Below are 17,938 nucleotides of genomic sequence, written 5' to 3'. Positions count from 1 at the left end.
CGGTGTACCGCCACTCGCGCACCGTTCTACGCGTAAAAACAAGTCGAGAAGGAGGGACGACGTTTTTTCGCACGACCTTCCGTTTCCGAGAAAATTCGGTTTGAAAATTTGGCGAGCACGCTCGAACTCGGCTAATTGCGGACCGAGTGGGAGCGAATGATCGACAGCGGGTCGAACCGCGTTTCCAAGTAAATATCAAAAACGCGCGATCAAATTTTTTCGTCGGCCGCTCTGTTTTCCGGGAAAATAAATTCGAAGATGCGCCTGCACCGCATGCAACTACGACGACGGTATCGAACACTGCGCGAACGACTGACGGACGACGAAAGGAGATTCGTCCGATGGTAGTTGGTCCGGCGTTTCATCCGTCGATCCAACCTTCGTATCGGAGAAAATAAAAAAATCCCATTGGGTTTAGAAAGACGGCGAATAGCGAATTTCGTACGGACCGACTTGCACCGTAAACGGCAAACCATTCGCGATAGGCGCGTTTCCGCGCTTTCGAATTTCTCGCAAGTACGTAAGAGCGTGCGATGTACCGATTAAGACGATACGACGAATGACTGGAAATAATATTTATCCGGACGGAAGCGAAATAAGTAAATCGATGTTACGTAATTGACGGTAGCTTTATCCAGCTATCGGACGATCGACGATGCTTATCGAAATTGCAGTCTCGACCGCGACACGATTTCGGAGCGAGTAGAATTTGTTTTGCCCGTTTCGTAATTCGAAATAATTAATCGGTTCGATACGTCTCGATAGATAGGGCTAGCCGATCGATCAAAGCGAGTGGATGCGATCGATCGCTCGGTAGGAACAACGTGTTTCCTCGTATTGCGAATAATCCCAATATCGACGGAGAATCGACGGCGAATCGAGCAAAACGAAAACACCTTGTTTTCGAGAAAGATTATCTTTTCTCGATCGTCGGTGGTTGGTGCGGCTCGTAAGCGGACCGCAGACGGATTTTTACTTTATTCTCGTTGTCGCTGTCGTTGTCGTCGTCGTAGGAGCGGTCGACGAGCAGGAATGCGTTTTTGTCGCGCGTCGAAGGTGAGTAAGCGCGCGATGTTCGCACGATTATCGGCAGCAGACGGAATCCGTGTCGACGCAAAGCGGAATCCGCGTGGCCGAGGAATGCACTCAATTATGCGGGACACTCGAATCACGAGGCGAAGATATTCTAGTCGCGTGTCCGCAACCAAATCGGTTTCGATCGATCGCGGCTATTGCGAGAATTATCGCTCTCTCCCTCCGCTTCTTCCGCCTCTCGGTCAAACTCACTGCCCGACAGTCGCAATTTCTCGTCTTGGTCGTTCCTGTTACGCTAGCGCACGGCGAACGATAAACGCGCCATATAATCTCGTTTAATCGGACAACGTAATGGCAGATCGGTACGCGGCATAGGAACAGACCGGAAGCCATCCTTGCCTAGCTCTTGGATGCAAAGTCCAACCGCTAAATTCGTTCGTCTTTCTTATATCTCCAGCTGCGTTTAAATACTTTGCCATTGCCTTCTAGTTTTCTTCGCACTATCCGCATTTACCCGGCTTTATCTCGGCCGGTGATCTTGGCTTTCGCGGACGATGGATCGAAATTTCGACGGTTCGATGCATCGATAAGATTACGACTTTTGGAATTGTCGCGAAACAGCGTGAAAACGCGTGCTTCGCCGCTACGTTCTTGGAAATTCGTAGGGCCTAACGTAACGATTCGCAACGGAAAGAACACGAGGAAAATCGTTCCTGCCGGTATTTAAAAGACGACGAACGATACTCGAGTACGTTTTTCGAAAACGCCCCCTCCCCCCTCTAACCGCTCTTTCCGCTCGATCGAGAAATTACTTCTTAATTCGACGATAACCGCTGATATTTTTCTGGTAAATAATTTCGAAGGAGAAAAGTGGCCGGGAAACGATATTGTTCGACGGTCGTCGAGTACGATATCGCGAGATAAAAATTTCACTGATTAAAATTCCTATCGACGCGCTACCGTTCCACACGAAACGGATAAATCGGATAAACGTTGGAGGTAAAGGCCACAAATATACGCAAACAGGCGAGTTACGAAAGCGAGCGCCGAAGAGGATGCAAAGAGGCTCCGCCGCTTCGTACGCGGCGCAATGAGAATCGGAGCAATTTGCCCGCGGTACTAAGATAGCGCGTACCTTCGTTTAGGACGGCGCTTCCTAAACTTTCCCCATTCGCGACCCCATTTTGCCCGGGAAAATTTTGCGTAACGCCGGTTGTGTACGTAGAAAGATACGTAAAACAAGCGTACGAATAAAACATCGATCGATAATAAACGAAAGATGTTTAAATTTAAACGATCCTTTGCCGTATTTATAACGTTACCACTTGTTAGCGTTTCCTTTTACGCGGAACCCTACCGATCGAAATCGCAAAGATCGAGAAACCGGGAAAATTTCCATTAACCGTTTCGCTCGTCGAGAAAATTCGGCTCTGCGTTGGTATCTCAAATTCCATCGTGTTCCTACTCGCGGCTTTCTACCTCGAGACTGTCCGTATCTTCGACGTTTCTCTCGTCGTTGTCCGGAAGAAAAAAAAAAAGAAGGAAGTAAACTTTAAAGTTTCGCCCGTGATACGAGTTTGCCGCCGCTTGGCCGTGATATCGATGGACGGACAAAAGTAACGCCGAAGCATCTGCCACGAGTAACTTTCTTTAGACTCGTTATTTCCACCTTTATCGATCTCATTTTCAGCCACGTGGTTCGCGAGTTTCCTGCCGGACAAACCAACGAGACTAAAAAGAACGCGTGGCCTGGTGGTTTTAATAATTTTATAGCGTAAAAGTTGTCCCATGAGTCGCGCGTTTTTTGCGCGACAGAGACAACGACATTCCGCGACTCGTACTTCGCGTTTGACCGATAATTTGATATTTTTGCAGAAGGAGTTCGACGTTGGCCGAATATTCGACGCGACGACGAAACGCGACAACGACGCGTAGTACGAAATGCCACGAGCGTGTTCGAGTCTGTCTGACGAGAGATCGTTGGAGAAAAAAGGAAGAAAGGAGAAAGAAAAATTACGGACCTGCGTGGATTAAAAGTTGGGCGAGTCGTCCCGGGTCGTTTAAGGACGGACGATCGAGGTTCTTCGTTTCATCGGCTCGTGGCAGTTGGAAAAATTTTCACGGCCCCGTGATTCCGTTACGCGATCCCATATGGGAATAGCCCGCGGTTCGAGAAGCCCTGGCGTGCAGGACGGCAAAGACAGACGAGGAGAGAAAAGTTTAGTAATCCACGTTGGTGTTGGCGCAATCGAGGAATTCCTCCTGTGAGTCGAAGGAAGGAAATTGCGTTGCCCGATTAGAAATCGCGGGAGACCGCAGAAAGAAAGGCCAAGAGAGAGCGAGCGATCTACGAGGAAGAAGGAGCGAGCAAAGCTGCGGAGGGGGAGAGCGAGAGACAGAGGAAGGGAAAAAGGTTTCGAAACATCGTACGTACTAAGTTGCCACGTTTGTACGATTATCTAATTCCGTGTACCTTTTGCTCGTTTAAATGCACGCGCACGCGCCTACCCATTTTCTCAATTTCATCGCCTATACCGATTCGTTTCGGTAGCGCGACTCGTATCTTTTGTTCGAATCTCGGATCGATCGTCGCTGTCGGCTCGATTAATATCGACGCGATAAAAATTAATCGCCGCAGTTTTCTCTCTCGTTTACGTCTCGCGTAATTCGCCGATTTAGATTTCGTTTCGATGTCTCGAATTTTCGCACTCCCTCTCTCTCTCTCTCTATATATATATATATATATATATTACATGTTACTCCGCGCGATTCAACCTTTACGGAACTTAATCCTACGGAAATCGAGATATTTCGATGTTAATTTCATCGAATCGTCGAGCGTACGAGAGAAAAAGGAAACATAAACATGAAAATACTGTCTTATCTCTCCTTGTCTTTTACGCGATAAGCCTCGCAGATTACAGTTAAAATATCTTTTAAATTAATCGTCTTTCGATTCAAGTGCCTCGACACCTTTTTCTAGACGATTAAAAAATGCATCGAAAAGAAATTGATACGAGGACTATCGAAAGAGCCCCATGTATGATGCCAATAAATTAATAGATTCGCGATAAATTTACAAAAAAAGAAAAGAAACGTTTGTTTGAAATATTTACGTACAAGGATATAGACAGAAGAAATTTGTTAACGATATAGAACGACCAACATTGTCTTTGTATAATATACGGTAACACGTGACGACGCTCTTGACGTTTCAAGGATGAGAGTATCTATTATTAATCCCGCGAAATAGAAAAAAATAATGATATATCCTTATCGCGTATTATATAGGTAACGTTATCGCGTTCTTGAAAAGAAAGAAATTTCTCTTGCGCGAATCTAATTTTTCATCGGACGAACAAAAGTTGGACGAACGAACGTTATAACGACATTGTCTAATCTTTAAGCGATATCCGTACGTTACCTCTACGTATTAAAATAGCGAGCGATTACGAACGACGTTCTATCGGATATCGTCGATCTCGTTAGAAAATTATACGAACTTTTAAATCCGTAAAAGTCGAAGGAGAATGTTCGTCTGCCTGGTCGATAGAGAAAGATCGATATCTCGTCCGAAATATCGTTTAACATCTAGTAGCTGATATCTCGTCCAACGTTTGCGACAAAGATGTTGGTGGTATCTTCCGGCACGCCATACGGCGACGTACGTTACGTTTACCGATCGTAAATGACCTATTTATGGGTCAATTTTTTATGGGTCAATGGTTTCAAATAATTCGATGAAAAGAAATATTACGCGATTGCGACGAGCGCATCTTCCGAGGACTGTATCTAGTCGAGAGACTCGAGGCTTTCACAGGCCCGATCGTCGTACATGCTCGACAGCTGTTGCAGACTGTCGGCTAGAAGCCGCGTCCAACAGGAATTTCTGTCCGACGTTTGTCCGGCGTTACAGCTATCTTCTTCGGGGTCTAAAAACGCAGGTATATACGCGGTTAACACCGATCGACATTAGGCGCGTATCCGATCGAACGACGAGTAACAACGATCGTTGGACGTAAAATCTGTTACTTTTTCGATTGCACCTTGGGGGCAACCTTGCGGGTAACCGGCCTGCGAGTCGTTACCGTCTAAAAAATGCACGAATTTGAGCGGATCAAGCGGGCATTAATTCCGCGAGTACGATGCGCTCGAATGGTAAATGTTCTTACTCCACAAACGGGAGAACGGATGATGGAAACTAGTCTCTGGGATTCACCGAGTTCCTCCTCCGATCCACGGCTCTCCTTCTCTTTCCACTCGTACAGCCGCTCTTCCACCTTCTCCTTCTGTGTTCTTAAGCGATTACGCCACGGCGTCTCTCACCTCCGTCTAATCCTGTATTATAATGTACGATGCACGCGCGCGCACACACACGCGCACACACACGCGCGAGCGCGAGCGCGAAAAGACACACAAAGGTTACAAACGAGGCGACTAAAGTCGAACAAAACGGAATCGAAAAAATCAAAGTCGAAGAAGAGGGGCAAGTGAAACGAAACTGTGAGTGGGAAGACGGAAGAAATGGACGGAAAAAGAAACGAGAGGTGAGAACGGGGGAGGGGGTGGGGGAAGATTAGGAAAATGGAAAGGTAGAAGGACGGATCGAGGGAAGAAAAAAAGAGGAGAGTAGCGAAAACGAAGGGAAAGGGGTGGGCGGAAAAGGCGAAGAACGAGGACGATAATTGACATAAATAAAGTAGGAAGCGCGGAGAGGAAAATAAGACGGAGAAGAGGAGGAGAGGAGAGACGGAAGAAGAAGAAGAGAAGGGACCTTTGGACGATGGAGGGGATCGACGTCGTTTCAGTCGTCCTCCCGGATGTGCAGCATCATTACACGGCATTCTTCGAGGCTGCGAGATCTCCCTTTCTTTCTTCCTTCGGCCGATGCGTTGACGTAACCGCGACAAAGCAAATTCCTCTTCCGAAGACGCGAAACGCTCGGAATTCTGATCGGTCTGGTTTCAACTGTGTACTCTGAACGGCTGTTGTAACGAAGGGTATTTTCAAAACCACCGATTCTTTCATGCACGTCGCTTCGTACGTTTGCGAGCGAGCGAGCCTTCGAGACTGTAAAACTAAGCGACTTTGACTCTGTAAAGAATAACTTGAAACGTCGTTCGGACGTCGTTACGCGTTACCACGTGTACCGTGCGTTTGTTCAAAAGCTAGAACAAAGTTCATCTTTGGCCCGATCGTGTCCGAAGCCCGAGTCAGTCTTGGTAGTTATCTCGAGTTTCTTTGCGATTCGTTTTCCCTGCCAATTGCTCCGATTTTCTACCATGTACACGCACGACCCTCTCGCCAATCTGCCTCCACTGATACGCTATTTATATTCTCCTTCCCCGTTTGTCATTTTCTCGCTCTCCCTCGAGAGTTTCGTCTTTCCGTGGTATTTTATATCGCGAGACGTACACGACACGCGCGATTTCGCCAAATATCGGCAGATATCGCGCGATACCCGCGGCTGGCGGCGCAATCTCGCTGGCGTAGAAATATCAAGTTGTAGATGATTTTTTTTTTTTTTTTTTTTTTTTTTTTTTTTTTTTTTTTTTTTTTTTTTTTTTTTTTTTTTTTTTTTTTTTTTTTTTTTTTTTTTTTTTTTTTTTTTTTTTTTTTTTTTTTTTTTTTTTTTTTTTTTTTTTTTTTTTTTTTTTTTTTTTTTTTTTTTTTTTTTTTTTTTTTTTTTTTTTTTTTTTTTTTTTTTTTTTTTTTTTTTTTTTTTTTTTTTTTTTTTTTTTTTTTTTTTTTTTTTTTTTTTTTTTTTTTTTTTTTTTTTTTTTTTTTTTTTTTTTTTTTTTTTTTTTTTTTTTTTTTTTTTTTTTTTTTTTTTTTTTTTTTTTTTTTTTTTTTTTTTTTTTTTTTTTTTTTTTTTTTTTTTTTTTTTTTTTTTTTTTTTTTTTTTTTTTTTTTTTTTTTTTTTTTTTTTTTTTTTTTTTTTTTTTTTTTTTTTTTTTTTTTTTTTTTTTTTTTTTTTTTTTTTTTTTTTTTTTTTTTTTTTTTTTTTATGTGACGCACAGAGTTAAAGACGATGTTATTGGGCGAGCCGGATTTTCCGGCAGTTGTCAAGCAACGAAAAAGGTTGCCGAGGAGGCGTAGCATTAATCATGGCACAGGTATGTGCGAGCGAGGACTCGGGGTCAAAATCTTTCTTCCACTTCTGAAAGAACGATGATCCACAATGGAACTCCTCGGAATCCTCCTTGCTTGCGCTTACATCTGATCGATCGAAGAAAGGATCGTCCTGAAAAGTTACCGGCTCCTTTCTACTGCCAACCTCGGGGACCTATTAAATCTTGGACTCGAATTCCGAAGGATCTTGTTCTAAAAGAACCACCGACACGATATTTTTCGAGAGAAACGTTCGTGAATAGCCGGGCCTCGGATCCGCGCCGCTTAAATTTGTGTCAAAATTTTTTTCAATTTCCTATTTTAGCCGCTGACACTATGAAAACAGCGCTTTTTTCTTCTTCGTTCCTCCTCCAACGCTTGCCTCTATCGACCGCGTCCGATATTTCCAAAAATATGGTCGACTCTTGCGCCTCGAATTCACCTTGCGGTACGTTTGAAACTTTGTAAATGCACCATTGACAAACTCGTCTTTTTTACGACAAATCAAACGTCGCGCAATATGGAATTTCCTGAATATAGTTTGCGGTTCGACGATGAGTCGACCGATTTAGTTGACTAATAAGTTCCATGTTTCCGTCTTTTCTTTCTCTCTCCCTCTCTCTCTCTCTCTCTCTCTCTTCATCTGCCTCTCTTTTCGTGGGATCCCTTAGACAGGGGAAAAGGCAGATAGAAGGAAAAGATGAAGCGTAAGAATCGGTAGTACTCATAAGCCAGCCGGGATATAACAGGTAAAACAGGTTTGTGGGCGTCCTGAAACGTGGGCTACCTGCATCGTTTCTCGGAGGGGTCCTTCTTCAAACTCGCCTGCCGATTCTTGCGGAAGAAAACGGAAGAAAGGGGAGAAACGCGGCACCTATGCACCTGTTCGTTAAGTAACGACGATTAACGTCTCGAAACAGCCGCTCCGTGATTTTATCGTCGAGCAAACTATGACGCGTATACACGTGCAGCGAGAAATTTCAATTTTTCTCTCGCTCGACGAACTTACAGAGAGAAACGGAGATTCGGAGAAAAGATCGTTTCAAGTTTTAAGTAAAAAAAACAACGATGCAAATTGAAAGCGATCCGTTACGATTAACATTGCAACGAATGGGAAAAAAGTAGACGAGTTGGATAACTATAGAGCGATAAATCTTTTCAAAGGCCCAAACTGTCTTCGCCGTAATTGCACGATCGTTGGATCTAGCATGACTGATTTATCACTCGCGATATCACAGCGAATGCTATGACAAATTAGATTAAACGTAACGAAAAAATGTCTACTACGCGAACAAAGTTTCACGGTTTTATGTAAAATTGTTTATACGATCGAACCTACGCTACGGATAGAACGTCGCTCGTTTCGTTATCTAATCGATTACCGTTATGCGAGGCAGTTTATTACACATGGACAATGTGCAAGTTGCGACTCGTGAAATTTCGCTAATGACGTCGATTAATTCGTCGATTAATCATCGTCGATAATATCCTAAAGGTTAATTAAAAATTCGGATAATAAACAAAAGAGAGATTACTTTTTTTAGAGGTCGTTGGGATATCGACTTCTTATATCTTATCGGCTTAACAGAATGATTCGACGTGACTACTTTTCGTCGGATTCGGTAATCTAACATTTCGTCGGGTCAACAGACACCTTTTCGGCCACGAAACTCGAAAATTCCTTCGGTTACGGAAAAATAAATCGAATGCCCTCTCGCCAGTTCGTTAACCCCCCCGGTCGGTCATCGTTCGTGGTTCGGATACGTTCGACCGTTTTTCCAGCCGTTTGACAAATTCGCGCACTGTACAGATACGTGGATTGCGACAAAACGTTCGCACAGATGTCTTAAAAAATTGAGCTTTTTCCCGAACCCGGAACGATCGTCGGTTTTATTTTATGCAACTCGGAAACTATGAACTTTCTCTTAGGAGCGCGACGTTTTTGTAATTGCAACGTCGGTCCTAAATGTAAACGACGCGTCGTCCAATCTATCTACGACGAACGAATATGTCGATTGTGCGATTAATAATCTTTCTCCGCTAATACAGCGAACGGAAGCTGTAATTGGAAAAAGAGACATTTGCAATTTCGGAGGGATTAACGCGCGTATAGACGATGCAAATTTCGCGTAATTCGATGGAAAATGAAAACGGGGAAAAGAAAGGAAAAGAAAGGAAAGACAGATAAATCGGTATCGATTAGAAAAAGCGGGGTTCGACCTCGGGGCGACGTCGGAGCTGGTGGCAAAAAGGTAGGTTCGCGTCGACAGTGAGGATCGCGATTACGAGGAAGCTACGAGGAAGTCGGTGAAGCCCCCTCCAACGTCCTATGGTATTTCCCACTCGATTACAACGCTTCGATTATTTCCGTTCGCGCCGTATAACCGGCCATCTATTCGTCCTCGTCGGACTCGAAGGGTCGCGCGTTCCGGTGGTCCATTTGTCTCCGTTCGTCGAACGCGTTATACGGCGCGGCAAGTCTGGCGCATGCGCGCTATCGCCAGTCTCTCATGGCGCGCGCGAGAGGAGTGGGGTGTGTGGCGGCAAGCTTCCAGCGGAGATCGCAACTTGCGGCTCAGTCGCTCGTCAGCTCCGACACTCTGTGAGTGGATTTTGCCGCGTAGTCGTCGTCGCGCCTCCGAAACACTCGAGTCGTGTCCGAAGTGAAAGGAAATCCGTTTCGCGTATCCTCCTCGAATTCGTCTACCGGTCGCCGTAGCTACCTGAGGTAGCCTCCTGTGGAGAAAATAGGGTAAAAAGGACAGAAAGAAGGGAAGAGAAGAGAACGGCAGAGAGAGAGAGAAAGAGAGAGAGAGAGAGAGAGAGAGAGAGAGGGAGAGTGATATTCGAGTGGTGTCGACTGTGATACACTTAGCCGCGTAGATAGCTCTGTGATATACGCGTATACACACATGGATATTTCGATAGCTCTGGACTTTTCTCGTACGGACACCGAAAACCGATATCCGTGTGCAGATATCTGCTGAACGTTTAATCGTTGTCGAACGGGGATCTCTGGTTGTGTGCGAGCAACACGGGGGATCCGTACGATTAGCGGGGATATTGGAATGGGTGTATAAATAAATACGTAGAAGGTGCGGAAGAAAGGAGAGGGAAAGAGGGACGGACGGACGGACGAACGGAGAGAGATAGAGAAGAGCAGCGGAAGAAAAGATACACGTGCGCGTGGTCGGTGTCTCGAGGATACCTGTGGATGCCAGGCTGTAGTCACGACGTATTAGGGCGCGGATTTCTGCCCGATGACCGCCGAGGGGATTCGCTTCGACTCGCTAACCGATCTACACCATTGATATTACGCCGCATCGGACGGTTCATCGGCTAAGCCGCGATCGAGGTAATCATCTTATTTTTGCTTTCTTCTTATTTCCACTTTCGCGTAATCTTTGTTCGACGTCGCTGTTCGGACGGGTACGCGAGGAAAATCCAACGTTCGTCTTATCGCTTGTTTTCCTTCGCTCTCTTTTCCTTCTTTCCGCATTTCCTATCGTGTCTTATCGTTTCTTTCCGCGTCTGTAATTCGGAAATACGGCCGTGTGAAGCGATCTCTAGGTTATGTAAAAGATTCGAATCGTTGATAATTTAAGGCATAATAGAAGCTTTCCACCTTTTCGTTGCAATGCTTTTAGTCGTACATTTCGAGATGGAAAGCTTGTTTAATTTCGATATTTATATCCGAAAGGACGAGCAACTCGTCGTTAGAATTGCTCGTTGTCCATTGGAATTGCTATATATGCTTCTGTTACTTGGAAATATCGAGCCTCGTTACCGAACGCCAAATGCCCGATGCGTTTCAAAAGTTTGAAGGATCTTTTACGTTCCTACGATAATGACGCATGTTGAGATCAATTTCAATATTACGATTACACGTTTTTTTATCCTATTAAACGCGATGAATTATGGAGTTATTCGTAGAATATTTTGTCGTTTTAATCAACGGCCTATTATTTATGACGACAAAAGCTACTCGTATTGATCTTATCGGTCTAGTTTATACGTCGGTGTACATTTTCCGGAAGTACATCGTATTCGAATTAAGATACGATCCACGATATCGCGTAAATAGCCAAAGCAAATCGTTTAAAGTTCGTCCGTGCCTGTCATCGAGCTTCGTTGGACCAAGATCCGTTTGGCGGAGGATTTTCCAGCGTCGTTCGACCGTTGCAGTTAATCCACGCATACATATTTATACGTTGTTTATCGACGCGAAACGTATCGATGGAATTTTTGACGCGTCGTAAACAAACTTGCCATAACCCTAACGACTCCTTTTCTTCTGTCCGATATAAAATATTTGGCAAATACGCATTGCCGTGTAAATAGCGAAAAATTGTTATCCAAGTGTATAGGTTGCTGGTCGTTGCAATTGGTTTGATAACCTAACCTACATTCCAACGGAACTACTGTTACAAGAAAAAAGACAGTTAATCGGCGTATGGGATTATAGATAACGATAAAACTTGCAACAATCTTCTCATTCTCCTCCGAGAAAGTATATCTATAAAAGCGTCTTAAAAATTCTCAATTATTAATTCCAATAATAGCTGTAATATCTCTCTGCTTTTAATTGGTATCGAGTTATTGGAAGTATAACAGGAAATTCAGCTAAAATTAAATATCGTATTTTTAATACGTTTCCTATTTTAACACGAGATAGCGAAGACGAATGGAACGCGAGCGATATTTCTCTGATGTCGCGAAGATCCAGCTTGAAATTCAAACGTGTTGAAAAAATTCCAGCCGAGGTCCCTGTGAAAATTAAGTTGCAGGTTATAGCTTACGCTTGACACGGTACGTAGCATATACGCACGTTTCTAATAAATATCAGCCGTTAGTTTACGAGTTATCGACGATAGATCGCTTACCGTACGAGACATTGACTCGTTCGAATTACTTATTTACCGCGTTATATTTGTCGATTTAAATGCACGTTTCCGTTCTGCGTTTAAACGTTCGAGAAATGTCGCTCGCGTCCTTTCGTCGATAAGTCGAGCGTCTCTTGATAGCCCGTAAATCGCGTACAAGTATAATTCGTTGGTTAGCTGCCGTAACAGCGAAATAGCAAGGACAATGGGAATCGATCGGCGACGAAAATTTTGTGCAATTGAAAAAGGGAAAGAAGCTCGACCGATTATTTAACGCTCTCGGCAAATAAACGAATGAAATATTCGTGTCCCAGTCTTTAACATTTTACATATAGGCGATTAGAAATATAATTTGTTTGTTCTTACGCTCGTTCCGTTCTCGCTAATTGCTATATTATATTGCCATCTTATTGCCTTCAATTAGACCAATAGCAAGCATAATCCGTCCGCTCGATTAGGGAATTCGAAGATTTCCTACCGACAAAATCGCGCAACATCGTTACATATACGAAAAGTACGTATAGTCGAGAGTTGCAGGCAAATAACGATCGGCAGAGTGCAAACGATCGCAAACCGTTTTTGACGATCGGGAGACTGAAAAAACAAACCGTTATCGTCGTTGATACGAACCGATCGACCAGGAACGTTCTGCCGAGACTGAGAGAAAGGAAAATTGAAAAATCTTAGGCGTAACGCGATCGCGCGATCGCAACGATCGCGAGTATAACCCGTGGCTCGTATTCGGCATTTAAAAAATCTAAAATTCTATTTGAATAAAAAAGGAAACGGAGCGAGGGATTTACGTAGCCCTGGCCTGCACAGCCGCTCTCTTTCTCTCGCGCTTACAACGACGACGCACGCGCGAGCACGGTCGCGCGCGCTCCTACTTACGCACATATGCACAATGTACACTGACGAGCGAGTATACGACGCGACGGCTAAGCGGAGCGGCTGTTGCTTACGCTCCTTGATCGTTATTCAGGAAGTTGCACGTTATCATTTACATAACACGTGAGCCCGAACAAAATCATGCATAATTCCTTCCTCCTTAGCGCGGCTGCGTTACCGCTTCGCTCTTTATTTTCCTTTTTCCCTTGGTTGGCAAAAAAAGAAAAAGAAAAAGAGACGAGAGGAAGAAGCCGTGTGTCGCCCGTGTTCGGCAAAGCCGAGCTTCGGCGCGAATCTACGCCAGACAACAGCCTGCTTTATCCGCGTCCGTTCGCTCGCTGCTACGCGATGCCTATTGACGAAGATCCGGCAAGCTCGTTCGTTCTATTCGACTTGGACGCGCTACTCGACGAGAATTGGCGCGATCTTCGCGACCGAGTTACGCGTCGCGAGATCTCAAGCCCCTAAAGCGAATTCCGAGAACGTTTAACCGCCGTCGTTGAATATTTATTTCCGTTGGTGACTTAAAAAAGTATTTCTACTACGCTTTTCTGTGTTTACTGGAACGATACGTTTACTTACGCGGGGGAAAACAAGGTAAAAAAGATAGTTGGAGACACAGAGGAACAAGCAAGACGTATCGATTAAAAAGCGAAGAAGCGAATCTCCGCGTAGAAAATAATAGACGGACTCGACGATCGGACGGACGATCGCTGCTCGCTCGCCATCTTTCTCCGAACGTTCCCCCCTCGCCTTTGTATTCTACGCGTAATCAGTTTTCCATTCTGTTCCTGTTTACCGCTGTTCGGCTAATTTCTCGCGTATTTCGTTCTTCTCGAAACTGCTTCTCTTCCTGGTTGCTTGACAAGCGCGTACGCCTTTGCTCTAATTCCTACTCCCCTCGTCGTTTCTACGAGCGAACGTCCTTTTAGTTTTAAAAGTTTCCTTACGACCTCTCGACCGTACGTTATCGGTCTAGGTGACTGCTTTCGTTCGTGCCTCGAGTCAGCGATATACGAAACAATCGTTAAACCGGCGTATGGCCTCGCGGAATTGTCCCGCGGGCCACATGGCTCGACTCGAATCACCGCAAACAGAATCGATCGATCGTACCGAAAACAGTGGCGAGTGGCCGATGAAAACGTAGGAGGAAAAGGGCAACATTCCGATGGACTGGTGGCCGTGCAAAAGCGCGAGGATCGGGTCGAACGAAGACCAAAAAGGAAAGGTGATTTATAGTCGGAGGAATTTAGCGAACGTCCAGCAGGATGTATTTTTCGAAAATCGTGTTTCTAGACGTTCGAAGCCGCGAGCCCTTGTTTCCTCCGTCGAATCTTCTCGTTGGACGAGAACGTTGGAATTTTCTCCGAACGATTCGGACAACGGATCTCGACATACCGGATGATACCGCGCTGTAAAAATGGAACGTACGACTGATAAAAAAAGCACTCGATTGGAAAATACTTTTGTAGTCGGGCGTTGTTAACTCCGCTTCTAATTGCATCGTAATCTAGAAAGAAAACGTTATTTTTATAATTCGCGACTCGTTGTCGCGATACCGATAACAACGTGGACGTTTCCGCGATAACGAATGGAAGCGAGAAGAAAGATAAGAAAGTTTGCGAACGGTTATGACCTTTTTTCTTCTTCTCGAAGCGAATCCGATGCTTTTAGAAAGTTTGAAAAACCGCGTTAGCCCGCAATCCGTGTCTCGCGCAACGAACACGATCGATGACACTTATCGCGTACGGTATAGAACGCGCGAGTTAAAATTAACCGCGTAATCTAAAATTGGGGTGGTAACCTAACCGAAATCCGATCGAATCGCCGATGACCCGACGATACCGGTCGAGAGGTTGAGTCGAAGCCAAAACGCGCGATCGTTGGATCGAAGGAAGAAAGAAGAGCGGAGAGTCTTGGAAAGTAATTAGAATAAAGCGGTGTATCGGTTTTTCGAGCGTGGAAGAAGGAAAAGTTTCGTAGAGTCGTAGAGAGGCTACGGAGAAGGTTGGAAACGATGGAAAGGTTTTTACGTCGATTTTCTATCGCAGTCGAGAGAGCCGATAAGAGGTTAAAGGGGAGAAACGAGAACGTGGAAGGAAGAGGAAGTGGGTGGCGAGGGTGACGGGAGAAGAAAGCCTTTCGAAACGTAATTCCGGCCGGAAGAGCCGGGAACCCGGAAGCGAGGGAGGAAGCACTACCGCGGCAGGGTGGTAAGGGGAATGGAAAATTCTGCGGAGCCTCGAGGGAGGGCTCGATCGATCGTTAAGATCACGGACGAGGTGTCGACGTCTAACCACCGGCAAATTTCTAGCCACTGCCTCTTTCGTTGTCCTTTGCGCTTTGCCTTTCGGAGAGGTTTCTCGCGCAACGACCGTACGAGCAAGCGATTTTTACGACTCGACGATCGTACGACGCCGGGCCTTTTTCGCGCGTAAATAGATAGCGGCGAAGCGCGAATGTTCGTTTCGGATAAGAATTTTCCGAGACGATACCGCGGTATACCGCGAACGACGAACCCGACGAAAAAGCAACCGCCGTGTATCGTTGTTGGAATTTTTCCACGCCATTTTCGGCCCGATACTTTGTTCTTACGGATACGAGTCGATCGACGAGACGTTCGCTTCGAAATTCGCGTTGCGCGTCCTCGGTCTCGTCGATGCGCGCAATTCGATTTCGCCCAAACAGGCGGTAACGAGTGGTCGAATTACAAATGTAACGAGGAATCGTTCGTACGTTCGTTTCGCTTAAAATCGTGCCGAGTGAAAACGGACGTTAAGAAGCGGCGCTGTTGTTCGATCGAGACGACGATATCGGGCGCGACGATGTACGAGCGAATTTAGGATATCGGGTAAAGAGGATAGGATACGCTGATTGGAAGAAAAAGACGAATCGCGTAACGAGAAACATCGCGGAATACGCGTCCGGCTATTCTCTCCTTCTCGCACCGCAGGGAAGAGAACCGGTCTGTATCCGGACCGGAAGCGCGGACCTTGGACTTTTCTTTTTCGCTATCTCCGTCTCGTTGCCTCGTTCCTTCTTCGAAGAATTCGACGAGCGGTCAATTCGATCTTCTTCTCTCCTCCGATCTCTCCACCCTTTCCCTCTTCCTTCATCTTGGCGAGCCTTCTTTCTCGAGAGAGAGAGAGAGAGAGAGAGGTGTTCGTTCTTTCTCGTTCGTCCGGTTAATTCCAAGAGGGAGCAAAAGGAAGCAGACGCTCGCGATAGATGGCATCCGGTTCCCCTCTTTCGAGGAAAACTCGAGGAGGAAGTGGCGTTTAAAATACCTAACGCCGGTTCCTCGTTCTATCGGTTCTTTTTCCACCTTTGCAACTTCCCTCGCCGCTTAAATTACCATCTTTGTCCTAAAAACAGGGCGAAACGCGCGCTGATCGAGGTCGGCTTGCCGCTGAGAAACAACGTTTCGACGCGACGATCTCGGATAGTTGGAGTTTTAGGGATTAGGTTGCCCCGCGAAGCTTCTTTCTCTCTACTTTCGCGTCTCTTCGACCCCCTCGCCTTCGTCGAGGATCGTTCGCTCGAGACTCGTTAATTTCTTGCCGCGCGTTGACCCTTTGTGCACGCAGAATCTTGATTAATCGACCGTTAGGTTATCTAAAAACCTATTGATCGAGCTGATTGAGTTAACCGTTGAATTATCAAGATCAACCGCTTGCTCGAATCCCCGGTTACTCCTTTCACGATTAATTCCACCGTATTATTCGTATTATTCGTATTATTCGCGATATTCGGTCACAGCCGCGCGTACGGATTTCCAACTAGCGAACGCAGCGTTGCAAAGCGTCTCGATAGCGACAATAGCGCGTCGAATTTACGCGTGTAAATCGTTATCCGTGTGATAGAACGTGGAGCAGTCGGTGCGAGACAAACAACGGAGAATCTCGTTTTCGCTATTCCCGTTTTACCGATGTCTCTCGTTGTTTCGTTTCCAAGGACCCTTTTTACACCACGTGCAGGATCCTTTGCGCGTCGATTCGAAACTCCGGCAAGTTGGACGTCGCGTTAAATTCGATCGGCGGTTTATGAAAGAGAAAAGAGCGGCAAAACGTAATTTACCGCGCTACTTCTTACCTTTTGTTATTTCGGTCGCTCGCGTCGTCCGTTACACTTTCAAGTACGCGGTGCTGTTTCGTTGCATCTTTGTATAATTCACACGCCTCTTGAGTGGTTTCGTGGATCGTAAAATTTTGCGATCTAAAATTATCGTACAACGGATATCGCGGTAATAAGAGCCGACTTTAGCCGCCGTTGGTACCGCCGTACTTCCTTCGTCCTGTACTTATAAATACAGATTTCCCGACCGCTCGATAACCCGCCAGACTTTCCGTCCTCTCGACGATACAGCTCGCATCGCGTCCAAGTTTGTTTCGTCTAAAGCCGAATCGACCGATCGTTCGATATCTTCGTTTCTTTGCACGGACGAACGATGTTTCGCGGCAGCGGAATCTACGCGAGGACATCCTTAAGACGGTCGTCGACGTTGCGCGTTCTTTCGCATACGGCAAACCGATTCCGTTCTTCCGTGGATGCGACTTTTCCTATTAGATCGGCTAGTTACGAGCGTGATTGTCGCGGTAAATTGTCCCGACGTTCTTCGGAGTCGAGAGCTCGAACTCTCGTCATCGGCGGATTTATAAAAGGAGCGAGCGACGAATCGTAGAAATTGGCGGAATACGCGTAAGGCGATCGTTTACTTTCACGCGATACTAGCATCGAAAAGAATCAATTGTCGTTTTCGCGAACGCGACTAGAAGATCGCATCTGCGACTTGTTTCGTCTCGCGTCGAGTCGATCGGTGTAGATCGGTTGGCGTTTGTTTTCGCAGCGTGCCTAACCGCTAACGTGGAAGAAGTTTACGGTACCGCGACGTTCGTAAATATTTCCGCCGCCGCTCCACTCTTTGTACATCGTGTTAGAAAAAGGGGAGAGAAGAGTTGGGTCGTTGGGTCGAAGAATCTATTTTTCTTATTTATCCCGACTCGCGCGCCAACCATCGACGT

The 17,938-nt window shown here is 45.6% G+C and overlaps 1 protein-coding gene and 1 long non-coding RNA gene across 3 annotated transcripts in view; one reads left to right on the top strand and one right to left on the bottom strand.

Annotated features, from left to right (window-relative positions):
- Nucleotides 1-3,490: 3,490 nt before the first annotated feature.
- Nucleotides 3,491-17,938, bottom strand: part of LOC112213719 — a 15,428-nt gene continuing 980 nt past the window's right edge. Inside the window, exons 2-3 of the long non-coding RNA XR_002947619.2 lie at nt 17,003-17,009; nt 3,491-3,753 (exon numbers count right to left, since the gene is read on the bottom strand). This is a non-coding gene — a long non-coding RNA (uncharacterized LOC112213719). The remainder of the gene's footprint in view (nt 3,754-17,002; nt 17,010-17,938) is intronic.
- Nucleotides 9,167-17,938, top strand: part of LOC100746588 (ets DNA-binding protein pokkuri) — a 30,612-nt gene continuing 21,840 nt past the window's right edge. For both annotated transcript variants that reach the window (XM_003493372.4, XM_012391462.3), the window contains exon 1: nt 9,167-10,501. The gene's annotated coding sequence lies outside the window, so the exon portion shown is untranslated. The remainder of the gene's footprint in view (nt 10,502-17,938) is intronic.

Source organism: Bombus impatiens, unplaced genomic scaffold, assembly GCF_000188095.3.
Source record: "Bombus impatiens unplaced genomic scaffold, BIMP_2.2 scf_1079, whole genome shotgun sequence".
In the NCBI taxonomy this organism is placed as follows: domain Eukaryota; kingdom Metazoa; phylum Arthropoda; class Insecta; order Hymenoptera; family Apidae; genus Bombus; species Bombus impatiens.
Note: the sequence above shows the minus strand (reverse complement) of the source record. Positions and strands in the feature narration are given on the sequence as shown.